This window comes from Perognathus longimembris, chromosome 2, assembly GCF_023159225.1.
Source record: "Perognathus longimembris pacificus isolate PPM17 chromosome 2, ASM2315922v1, whole genome shotgun sequence".
Lineage (NCBI taxonomy): Eukaryota > Metazoa > Chordata > Mammalia > Rodentia > Heteromyidae > Perognathus > Perognathus longimembris.
Window position 1 is genome coordinate 104363925 of NC_063162.1, and position 5010 is coordinate 104368934.

The 5010-nt window shown below is 37.7% G+C and overlaps 1 pseudogene; it reads left to right on the forward strand.

Annotated features, from left to right (window-relative positions):
• Nucleotides 1–1232: 1232 nt before the first annotated feature.
• On the forward strand, nt 1233–2465 carry LOC125342290 (annotated as a pseudogene).
• The last annotated feature ends 2545 nt before the right edge of the window (nt 2466–5010 follow it).

Consider the following 5010-nt stretch of genomic DNA (forward strand, 5'->3'; position numbering starts at 1 on the left):
ACATAGACAGCATTTGCGGAATAGTACTTTACTGAATGTTAAACAAGTTTTGAGGGCTGACCTTAAGTTCAACCATAGGCAACATAATTTTGAAATTTAATCAACAATAAAGGAGAAACAATACAAAGTATAAGACTCTATTTATTCTCTAGAATAAGTACAATGTGTCTTTGTGCTGCTCTTCTTCCCATTAAAAGGGAAGGCCAATCTTCCCTAACATAGCCATGTGCATTTTCTTTACTAATGAATGTTATAAAGTTGATTTAAATAGAGGCTTGAAAAAGTTACTGCATGTCAGGATTTGCCCTCTTTTGAACTAGAAGCCCTTCCAGTATCACATGACTAACTGACATGTGACCTCTGACTTGCCTGACTGCCACATGGCTGACATGCAAATGAACCAATCAGGACCTCCCAGCTCCAAATGAACCAGTACAGCCCAGAAGAATTGAGAACCATAGAAAAAGTGATTGTTTTACCCCATTAAGTTTTTAGATGCCCTACTTTTTAAAAATTAATTAATTTATTGTAAAAGTAATGAACAGAGGGGTTACAGTTTCATACATAAGGAAGTGAGTACATTTCTTATCAAACTTGTTACCTCTTCCCTCATTTTTCTCCCACCTTCCCCCCTCTCCCCCGAGTTGTACAGTTGGTTTAAAACATATAGATTTAGAAGTATTACTGTTGCATTGGTTCACCTTTTATCCTTTGTCTCTCCCTTTTTATATTTCACTTCCCTTCCTTAGTTCCAATAAACTTATATACAATACCTGGGGTACCAAAATCACTTACAGTGACATTAGGGGTAAAACCAATGCTCTACTTTTTAAGAGATAGAAAATTGGTACATCTTCGTTATTAAATATTCTTGTAATAACTTGGGTCGTTCTCAAGAGCTATGTGAATAATAGCTATAATGAAAATAATTTTTAAGTTCCAACCACAGAAACTTATTTTCTTCTGGAAACAAAGCTGATATGTCTAGATGAACATAGCCAATATTATTTGCCAACTAGCCCAACCTTGTAATAAGTACCACTTGTGTTTTATTCAGAAGCTCTGTAGATACTCCTTTTAGTATTACCAATAGTTATGAATTCTTGGTCTTTTGTCTGTCACAATGAAGATGGTTATTTTTAAAGGGATTTTTGTATGCTGGCTCTGAGACTCGGTGGTTATGGTGCAGACATGGCAAACTAGAAATATACCATGACCAACCAATCCCAAAGATGATTCCAAAATGGTATTGAGAACCCTAATTACAAAGAAGCACTAGGATTGCTGTTGAAGAATTTTCACAAAAGTGAAAGAGAAAAGAAGCTATGGACTGTTTTAAAACTCTCCCAGACTGTGGCGCAGGATAAACTGCAGAACCAGCAGTGAAAAGGATGACACCAAAGTTAAAGAAACACAGGAGGGAAAGTCAAATGGAGAGTAAAACTGAAGTCTGAGAAAGTTCCAGGAAAATGTAAGTACTATGAAAACTCTATGGCATCACCAAAGAGTTTACAACATAGAAAATCAAGAAGTGAGGACTATGATACATACAGTGACAATGACATATGTAGTGAGGAACAGGAAGATAACTTTGCCAAAGAACTTCAGCAGTATATACAAGCTAAAGAAATGGCAAATGCTGCTCCGACTGTGCCATCTCCTGAAGAATCTATGAAGAAAGAGGGAGGAAAAGGGCACAGCAGGATGCTAAACAAAAAATAAAAATCTTAAAGCTGTTCATAAGAACAACAAACAGAAGAAAATGAAGTGCAAATGGCCAAGCACTGGAAACAAAGATGCCTTACCAAAGAACAGGGGTATGCCCAAGGAGGATGGAGAACCTCAAGACAAGCAGCAGCATATAAGAATGAGTCAGGAATTCATCAACCAGCACACAGTGGAACATCAGGGAAACAGATTTGCAAATATTTCCTTCAAAGGAAATGTATTAAGGGAGACCAGTATAAATTTGATCATAATGCAGAGATAAAGAAGAAAAAGGAAATGTGTTTTATGTACAAGGATATTGTACCAGGGGTGAAAACTGCCTGTATTTGCATAATGAATACCTTTGCAAGTTTTATCATACAGGTGCAAAATGTTATCAAGGAGAATATTGTAAATTTTCCCATGCTCCATTGGCTGCTGAAACACAAGAGCTATTAGCTAAAGTTTTGGATACTGAAAAGAAGTCAGATAAATAGACAAGAAAGCTTTGTACAGATGAAGAGGGCTTATGCCTATGCCTGTTCGACACTGGTCAAGACTGGTGATTTTGACTAGATTACAAGAATCAAAGCACCTTCATTTCATTGTGGTGGTGTGCAGAGGGCAGGTCTTGGGCTCACATGAAGAGCTTGGTCTTCACTGGAATGTCTCAGCTGTTGGGACAGGAGAGGAGATAAATGGCAGATAGGCTGGCTAAAGGGAAATGTTGGGTAAAAAACTACAGAAGTCTCTTCTGATGGAGATGTCTCAAAATAGGAAGCAAAGTTAGTCTGCATTAGGAGGGGTAAAGAGTTGAATGAGGATTGGAGATGGAAAACGTACAGGAAGATATCGAGGTAATATAAAATAGGACTCTACATATCATTAAGTAGTTTCTTACATGTGATTTTAATGATGGCTCACAATTCCATTTATGGTTCAAAATATCCCAATTTTTTTAAAAGCAGTTTCCCCTTGGGCATTTGTTTCCAGTTTCTTACTATTATAAATAAAGTGGAGTAAGATTTTTCACTGTAAAAAAAAAGATACTTGAACACAGCTATACTTAATAAATTCTAAGTAATCTCATACTTACTCCTGGCTGAGGTATCTTCTCAAATTCGCTTAGCATGAGGCTCTTTTCTTCCTTTAAGCTGTCAACAACAACAACAACAACAACAAATCAAGTTTGGCAAAATGCAAGAGAATACTTACTTTCTATTTTATCTTTTACGTGTCTTTACCAGGCTTGTCTGCAGGTGTACTGGGTTCATCCTTTATGATAGTATCTGACTCCCACAGGCCCCATTTCTATGCTTCCTCCTCATTAGCATTCCTACACACTGTGTGCTCACACCCAGCCCAGAAGTTATGTCAGGATAGTGTAATCATACCGAAGCATGGACCTCTCTCTAGACCCAGGCTCCTTCTAGGCAGGCTCTGGGCCTGCCTAGATACTACTACAGCCTTCCAATGGATCCAGCTTTCCCAGTACAGTCAGTTCTCAACTACTACTATGATGCTGCATAAACAAAATCCCATAACATGAAAATCCCAACTAACATGGACCAAAATTTTAACCCCTTTCCCAATTCACTGTCAAGTCACACTGGCTTCCCCCTTTGATTCTGGCCACATCAGCCTTCTTACTAAACCTGTACTTACCTCAGGGCCTCTTCCTTTTTTAGTGCCTCTAACTGGTTTGCTTGTTCCATAGATCTTTCCACAGCTTTTGTAGACCTGCCTCTGGTGTCACCTTCTTGAAAGTACTAGATCATCCAATGTTTTCTCTACTCATTTCTTGTCCTGCTTTACTTTTTGTTTGTTTTTGAGATAGGGTCTTGCTATAAGTTCAGCCTGGTCTCAAACTTCTGATTCTCCTGCCTTGGCCTTCCCAAGTGCAAGGATTACAGGCATATACAACAGTGTTTTCCTCAGTTCACTTTATAATATTAATCACTATGACATTATCTTATGTATTTTAGTTCCAGGAAACCTCACCTCCTAAGGGCATAGACATTGTTCTGTTTACCATTATTTCACCATTGTCTTTAAAAGTGCTTACTTATAGTAAACACCCAATAAATATTTATTGGGACAAATAGAACAATGAAAGTTAGTTTTAGTTCTTCATTTAGTATTTGAAGTAAGCATAGTTTATATTCAAGTGGGGTAAAGATGCATATGGAAATATATCTTCTCTTACAATGACCTAGCACATCACATTCCTCTATATCCAGATGGGCATAAAATTTCCTAGGAGTCAGGAAAGTTTAAAGATGTGAAGAAGGGGCAAGCTGATAGTTCACTTTTACTTTGATGTGGTGATAAGCTACTATTAGAGAAGAACACCTTAGCTGAAAGAAGTGTAACACAAACCAAGGCGTGGGCTGGGAACTGGGTTCCCAAGGATTTACACAAATGTTTCAGGTAATGGACAAATTTGGACCAGAGTCAAGTAGAAACAAACACTGGATGTGAGTATTGAAGGACAATTCATTTAAATTTTGTTTCCCTCCCAAACTATTAAAAACTCTGACATGATTCACAAGGAGACTAGGGAAGCACACTGCATCTGTACATGTATCTTTTGATTTCTTGGTTAAGTTCATAACAATCTGCCTTTGCCCACTCCTGGCAAATGAATTGCCAGGTATTTATTGTACCTTTCTTCCAATCTTGATATACAGGAGATCTAAATTACAGCTTTCCCTTGCTTTTGGATTGGGGCCATAAAATGAATTCTTGCCAATGGAAGGTGAATAGAAGTAAATAGCTCCAATCTTTCTGGCTATACAATCTATTTGGCAAATATACAAGATTGAGGCTACATGACTTTCACTGGACTGTTAGAGTGAGCCAGAAACAAAATTTTATTAAGTGATTCACAGATACTTTTGGATGTATCTGTTATTGTTGCATAGGTTAACTGAAGTCTAACTTCTGTCCTCCATGCTGTTTCCATATATTCAATTATGCAATGACTTCTCAAGTGGGATATCTAGCTCACAATTTCCTTGATGGTCCAGTGGTTTATTTTCAGTTTCCTTTGGGACAATTCTAGCTGTGTATACCAAAGACCTCTCACATTAAACTTTTTATCTTCCTCTCTGAAATTTTCCTTCTTTCAAAGACACTTCCGTTTACTTAATTTTCTGATCTACAAACCTCAGAGCCATTCTTTCAATGGCCTTGTGTTTCAGTGGTGGGATGGAAAAGGACACATTTTGCATTTGAGTTCTTCACAGTTCCCCTACCTGCCAGGAGAGACTAAACAGAACTTAAGCCATTGGCACATAATGG